This window comes from Euphorbia lathyris, chromosome 3 (assembly GCF_963576675.1).
Source record: "Euphorbia lathyris chromosome 3, ddEupLath1.1, whole genome shotgun sequence".
NCBI classification, from domain to species: Eukaryota; Viridiplantae; Streptophyta; class Magnoliopsida; order Malpighiales; family Euphorbiaceae; genus Euphorbia; species Euphorbia lathyris.
This window is the reverse complement of record NC_088912.1, coordinates 42384765-42390037: the sequence shown is the minus strand read 5'-3', so window position 1 is coordinate 42390037 and position 5273 is coordinate 42384765. Positions and strand designations below refer to the sequence as shown.

Genomic DNA, 5273 nt, shown 5'->3' with positions numbered 1-5273 from the left:
ATCAATATTCTCCAAATTGCCTCACATTGTATAATTGGGGTAATTTGAAAGGACTGCATATATGAGCTTTCTTCATTGTTATTATTATGCTACTTTACAAAATCAAATAGAAAATGACCCTTCACTTTTATATGCTACAGGATACACTAAATACTAGTAGTATTTTATTATGATAGAAATGGAATAATAACGATAACAATAATAAAAAAATGCTGGCTATGGGGTTCGAACCCATGCGCACTTATGTGCAGAAGATCTTAAGTCTTCCCCCTTAACCTCTCGGGCAAACCAGCAAGAGATGGTAGATTATTCTATTTCCATGATCTCTAATTTTATTTATTTTCACCTAATGTGATTCTAAATAAAAGTTAAATGACCATAACCACGCATGAAGTTAATATTTGACCATTTTGTTGAACAATAATACAATATCCAAAGACAGTTCAGAGAATTTGATCAATCACCGTTAGATCTAGGCTTATTAAAATCATATGATGGAGATTAAAACAATCGTATAGCTTAGATTTACACCTACTAGATTTAACGGTGATTGACCAAATTCACTTGGTTAGTCACTGACCAGGTGAAAACTACTGTATCCAAAGAATAAAAGTATTAACCATATGATGACTATGCAACTTTTGTCTAGTACTATGTATGTGCCTCTATCATTGAAGTCGTTGGATGGCGGTTAAATTAGGAGATTGTTTTTATTCACTTTTCCAGAAGGTAAACGTGTTGCTGGCTCATTGACAAATTTCACAATATGTCCTTCTGCATGACTCCTAAATATTTTATTTGATAATCGTTATGCTAATCAGTCATATTAGTCATATTGTAGATGTTTAGTTTGCTTCTTATTTTTGTTTTCCAATGACTTCAACCTAATGTACATTATTTGTCAACTAAAAGGAACAAATTTATTAGGCCTAATATATCACCAGTTTCTTAAACTTGTCCATAATAGTAGATTGGCTCCCTGAATTTTGTAAGTGTCTCACCAACTCCCTAAACTTGCTTATTTCGTATCACCAACTCCATAAACTTGTCCATAAAAATTTACTAGCTCCCTGCACTTTATAAGTGTCTCATCAGCTACCTAAACTTGCTTATTCTGTAACAATTAAATACAAAAACCGTAATACTAACTCGGGTTAAGGTGCAAAAATACCCTAACATTTTGGGTCAGGAGTAATTTTACCCCTAACATCTAAAATAGTGCAATTTCACCCCTAACGTTGGAAGTCAATGACAATTTTACCCCTAACATTGATAAATTGAGTTAATTTGAGAAAAAAATTCATCAAACTGTCTTCTCGGTCATGAATCTTGTCATCTACACTTCACACATGCGTCATTTTATCAGTAACAAATCACAAACATATGTTGGGATGTGAAAAAAATATAAAAAATATACTGTCTTTTGTACGAATTGGACAAAAAAAATCAAAAAATTCACCAAATTTATAAATATCAATCTCTAATTCTATTATTAAATTATAAAAACATGAAATATTTTTTTTAGAACGAATCAATATGCAATTGGTGTAAAATAAGGACCAAAAATATTTGTGTTTTATAATAGTGTCTGAAATTGACTCAAATTATCAACGTTGGGGTAAATTTGCTCTTGGCTACTAACGTTAGGGGTAAAAGGTACAAATAGATGAAGATGTATTTTTAGAATTTAGATTTAATAAGTTTTTGTATTTTTTTGTTACGGAATAAGCAAATTTAGGGAGCTCATGAGACATTTGCAAAGTTCAGGAAGCTAATAAATTTTTATGGACAAGTTTAGAAAGCTAGTGATACGAAATAAGCAAGTTTAGGGAGTTGGTGAGACACTTGCAAAGTTCAAGAAACCAATCTTTTATTATGAACAAGTTCAAAGAGTTGATAATGTATTAGACGAATTTATTAGGCGAATTTATTATGAACATAGTTTGAATTTATTTCAAGAGATTGAAGAGACGGAATTTTTGGGGTTCTTAGAAGAATAAAATGAATTATGCTTCATGCTTTATTTCTCATCTTGAGAGAATGTCACATGATTTGTAGCAGAAAAGAAAAATGACTTCTTAACAACTTTCCCGCCGGAATTAACTAAACATAACAACCCTAACAAACTTTTACAACCGATCATAACAACAATCAACTGAATACATGTTCAATTTTAGTAGCCTCCTCTTGTATTTCAACTTCAACGTTCTCAAGATGGAGATGCTAATTGAACCATACAAGGAAGATAAATAAACCACTTCCCTATAAGTAATACAAACCCATATTTGCCTTTTTAAATTGATGATTACGTGTCTGAAAATTTTACTAAAACTTTTAAAAATATGAAAATAGTAGAAAATCTAACCTCTAATCAAAGATTGGCCCTGTTTGGTAAAGAGCGTTTTGGGATAAAAAGAGCAGTTTTGACCAACTTTAGAGGTTTGATCACTGAAACCGCTAATTGGAGTGTTTGGTGGAGAGAGTTTTCAGAGAGAGTTTTGGGATGAAAACGCTAATTTAGAAAAAGCTCTTAAAAGGAGCTTTTTCAATTAGCGTTTTGCAATATTAAAATTAATGGACTTTTTTAACCCTAATAGATAGACTCCCTCTTCTCCTGCGCCAAAATTAATGCCCTTATTCGTCTTTTTGCACAAACCGCTATTATCAATCAGCTAATTTTTACCAAACAGATCTACACAAACAGCTAGTCAAATCAGCTAATGTAATCAGCTAACAGACAGCTAATTCCCAAACAGGGCCATTGTGAAAACTAAAATGGTGAAAACGTTAGGTTTGCAAACTCTAGCAAATAAAACTTTAATGTGCCAAAATATAAAGGTTGAACGAAATTAAAAATTAGATTTGAATTCTAAAATTGGAATGACTTTTTTGAAATGAAAATGAACTGAAATAACAAGAGTATTCTGAATAAAGTTGATAGAGAAGTAAATTAAATTAAAATTAAGATATTAAAATCTTTGTAGTTGAGAATTTTGATAGATTGGTTATGCATTTCTCAAATTGTCATTCAATCTTCAATTTATATTGATTTCTATGGATTTTCAGGAACAGTAAACTAGACTTGGTAAAAAAAACAACTTTAAGGTAGAGTTTTGAGATCTATCTTCTCTCTCTCAGATCTATCTCTCTCTTTTAGATCTTTCTCTCTCTTTTAGATCTATCTTCTCTCTTTCAGATCTGTCTTCTCTCTTTCGGATCTGTTGTCATGGTGAAGAATTTTTATGAAGATGGAGAGTTTTGAGATCTATCTTCTCTCTCTCAGATCTATCTCTCTTTTAGATCTTTCTCTCTCTTTTAGATCTATCTTCTCTCTTTCAGATCTGTCTTCTCTCTCTCAGATCTGTTGTCATGGTGAAGAATTTTTATGAAGATGGAGAGTTTTGAGATCTATCTTCTCTCTCTCAGATCTATCTCTCTCTCTTTTAGATCTATCTTCTCTCTTTCAGATCTGTCTTCTCTCTCTCAGATCTGTTGTCATGGTGAAGAATTTTTATGAAGATGGAGAGTTTTGAGATCTATCTTCTCTCTCTCAGATCTATCTCTCTCTCTTTTAGATCTTTCTCTCTCTTTTAGATCTATCTTCTCTTTTTCAGATCTGTCTTCTCTCTCTCAGATCTGTTGTCTTGAATTTTCATTGAGGTGGTCAGTTTCGGTCTGGCTGCTCTGGCGATTGGCGTCGTGCCGGCTGTGATCATGGCTCCTCCTCTGGATGATTTCCTTAGTATCGAAGTTCTCTTCAATCCTAAGCTCCGTTTTGCTTCGGATCTACCTCATCAACCCCTTACTGGTGACAAACCCGTGTCGTCTTTCTCCTCTATTGTTAAACGAGGCATTCCTGAGGTTCATCAATCCTCTGCTACGGTTACTGACATTGGAGGCCTGAAATCCATTCGGATTTCGCAATCTGCCTATGAGAGGAGATTAGCTCTTTGCTCATATTCTCTTATCGGAAGACTTGTTCTATCTAAAGGGGATTCCCCTTGGAAAGTGGCGGACCTCAAGGCGAGTTTAACCAAAATTGGGGTATCACTGCTCAGTGGAGGCTAATTGCGATTGGTAAAGGATATTTTCAAGTAATCTTGCCTTCCAAAGAAGCACATGATATGGTTGTCAACAAGGGGATTGTGAATACCCGTCCGAGCACTTTTCGTCTTCAACCTTGGGTGCCGGTTTTTGATCCTTATGCCGAACGTTCCACTAATGCACAGGTTTGGGTTCGCCTCTACTCTCTTCCATGGGAATATTTGGATAGACAAATTCTTTCGGACATTGCAACAGGGATTGGGGGATTGATTCGGTTTGACAAAGCCACCCTTGAGGGTGATTTTGGGCATTTTGCTAGACTACTGTTGGATGTGGATTTGGCAGGAGAACTACCGACGAAGCTTGGAGTTGAGAGAGCAGGGAAAAACATCTGGATTGAAGTGGTTTATGAAAGGCTTCCTCAGTTCTGCAAAGTTTTCTCTTCTATTGGTCATTCAGCATGTGACTGCAGGAAAAATAAAAAACCACTGGAGAGTCGATCTTTTCAAAAACCGCCGACTAAGAAATCTTCTCCTCTTGATGAGAATCGTGCAATTGTCCCGGTGGCAATTGCCACGGCCAGAATTGTTACTGACCTTGCTGAGAAAATTGATGTTGAGAAGGTCAGCCCTGACAAAGAACTTGTGTTTGCTGGGAGCCCCTTAGGACAAATAGAGTCGGTTGATGAAGTGGAGAGGCCTGACTCTCCTGGCAACAACAATATTTCTCCCACTCTTTCTTGGGCAGACGAGGCAGAGTAAGAAGATGAAATGTGGCACACTGTGACATCAATTAAAGCACGCAGAGGCAGAAAACATGAGGCAGAGAAATCCCGTGTGAAACGGGCCATCAAACCCCCTATTCGTTTTGAATGACAGTTCTGTTCTGGAACTGTAGGGGGCTCCTCAACCCTAACACTCAGAGGTACCTTTCTGATTTATGTAGGCAACATAAACCTGGTCTTCTTTGTTTAGCAGAACCAATGGTTGATTTTGAGGCAATTCGTCCTTCGTTTTGGGCCAACATTGGCATGAGACTGATCTCTATTAATCTGCGTGATAAGCCAACTCTTTGGATTCTTCAAAGGATTGCCATGACTGATGCAATCTCTGTAATTCTTCAGCATGAACAGTTTGTGGTTTTGCAACAGAATGTGCAGGGCATTAAGCATTATTATGGAATTGTGTATGGCAGTATTTGGGCAAACAGACGTGTTGACCTCTTTTTGA

The 5273-nt window shown here is 35.9% G+C and overlaps 1 non-coding gene across 1 annotated transcript; it reads right to left on the bottom strand.

Moving 5' to 3' along the window:
* Positions 1-210: 210 nt before the first annotated feature.
* On the bottom strand, positions 211-293 carry TRNAL-UAA (transfer RNA leucine (anticodon UAA)). Its single transcript has one exon. It is a non-coding gene; the product is annotated as a tRNA-Leu (tRNA).
* Between the last annotated feature and the right edge of the window lie 4980 nt (positions 294-5273).